We start from the raw sequence: 2,452 nt of genomic DNA, 5'->3' as shown, positions 1-2,452 counted from the left end.
TTCAAATTATTTTCATTTCATTATACGCCTTAGCTCTGTGCCGTCTCTTGGGAAAAGCAAAACAAAAGAAAAAGTGCTGGGGTCCTTCCCTTTTTCTTTCCTCCGTGTGTATGTAAATTACACTCTTTACTTAATTCATATTTCGGATTTCGGCGTGGCACTTTTTTCCTACTTTTATGACCGATCTCCTCCGGAGATGCTTTCTCTTGTTTTGCGACCAAGTGGTGACGAAAGATGCAAGTTTTTTCGGCATCGAGCGTTTTACGACCGGTTTTTCGCAGAAATCCAATTCCGCCGCCCAGATTCATCAATCTTTGTTTTATGTTGGGTTCGCTTTCTTCTTTTTTTCTCGTTGTTGGGCGCTAGTTTTCATCGCCGCGTGCAATTTGCTTCCACGCGATGTAGATTTCGGGTTTGCGATAAGTTTTTTGTTTTCTTTTTTCTGGGTGCAAAATGTCCGCGTTGCGATTCGGTTGTGTGTGTGTGATGATTTGTGAAGAGTAAGTTAAAACGGAAGCGCAGTGCTCGAGAGGAATTCCATGTTAAACATTTTTGTTGAAAATTTTTATGGGAAAGATAAAATTATTCGCCATTCAAATTGTGTGCCTCTAACTTTTCGAAATTAATTAAAAAGATTTGCAGAAGCAAACAATTCCTAAAATTCCTCAAAATTCCTAAAATTTCTCAAAATTCCTTAGTATTGCTCAAAATTCCTTACATGCCTAAAATTAAAAAAAAAAAAATTTCTGAAATTTCTAAATAAAAATTAAAACATCTGAAATCAAAAAAACTAAAATAAAAAAAAAATAACCTATAATTCTTTTAAAAAAAACAAAATTCCTCACATTCCTAAAATTTTCTAAATTTCTAAAATATTTAAAATACCTAAAATTTATAAAATTCCAAAAAATTCTAGAATATTTAAAATTCTTATTTTTTTTAAATCTCTAAAAAGTCATACAATTTTTAAATTACCGAAAATTACTCAAACGTCTTTAAATTTGTAAAATTCCTAAAAAAATCTTAATTCCTAAAATTACTAACGTTCCTAAAATTCCTAAAAATTCTAAGTACCTACAATACCTCAAAATTCCTAAACAATCTTAAATTCCGAGCATTCCTAAAATTCCTCCAAATTCTTAAATTAATCAAAATTCCTAAAATTCCTGTAACTCCTCAAAATTTACTAAATTTCTAAATAATCTGAAATTGCAAAAATAAACCCTAAAATGTCTATGAAAATTAATAATTAAATAACTTAAAATTCCTAACATTCCTAAAATTCCTCCATTCATAGAATTCCTCAAAGGTTCTTAAATTCCAAAAAATCCTAAAAGTTCTAAAATTCCTCAAATTCCTAAAAAAGTTAAAATTTATACAACTCCTAATATTCCTAAGATTATCAAAAATTTATAAAAATTCCTAAATTTCATAAAATTTCTAAAATACCTAAAATTTTCAAAGTTTATATAATTTCTAAATTTGCTAAAAGTTCTAAAATTTCTAAAATTTCTAAAATTCCTCAAAATCCCTAAAAAAATAACAAAAAATTCTTAAAATTACTAAAATTTCTAAAATTCTTCAAAATTCATCAGATTTCTAAAAAAAATCAATAACCAATCTTAAATTCTGAACATTCCTAAAATTCACCCAAATTATTAAAATAATCAAAATTCCTAAAATTCCTGTAACTCCTCAAAATTTACAAAATTTCTAAATAATCTGTAATTGCTAAAATAAACCCTAAAATGTCTATGAAAATTAATAATTAAATAACTTATAATTCCTAACATTTCTCCATTCATAGAATTCCTCCAAAGTTCTTAAATTCCAAAAATTCCTAAAATTTCTAAAATTTCTCAAATTTCTAAAAGAGTTAAAATTTATACAACTCCTAATATTCCTAAAATTATCCAAAATTTCTAAAAATTCCTAAATTTCATAAAAATTCTAAAACACCTAAAATCTTCAATGTTGATACATTTTCTAAATTTCCTAAAATTTCAAAAGTGTCTACAATTTTTAAAATTTCACAAAACCCAAAAAAAAAATTCCTAAAATTTCTGAAATTTTTTAAATATTCTCAGATTTCTGAAATTTTTCAACATTTTTTTTAAATTCCTTAAATTCTCAAAATGTCTTCCTAAATTTATCCAAAATTTCTATAAATTTCTATATTTCATAAAATTTCTAAAATACCCAAAATATTCAAAGTTTATGAAATTTCTAAATTTCGTAAAATTTAAAAAAAATCTAAAATTTTTATTATTTCTGAAAATTTTATTAATTTCGAAAAAAATAAAATTGCAAAAAAAAATTAAAATTCCTAAAATTCTTCGAAATTTGTCAGATTTTTTTATAATTCCTTGAATTCTCATAATTTCTAAAATACCTAAAATTCCAAAAATAAAAAAATAAAATAACCTAAAATTAATAAAATTCCTCAAATTTT

This window comes from Culex quinquefasciatus, chromosome 3 (genome assembly GCF_015732765.1).
Source record: "Culex quinquefasciatus strain JHB chromosome 3, VPISU_Cqui_1.0_pri_paternal, whole genome shotgun sequence".
In the NCBI taxonomy this organism is placed as follows: Eukaryota; Metazoa; Arthropoda; class Insecta; order Diptera; family Culicidae; genus Culex; species Culex quinquefasciatus.
The sequence above is the reverse complement of the archived record's forward strand: the minus strand, read 5'-3'. Positions refer to the sequence as shown.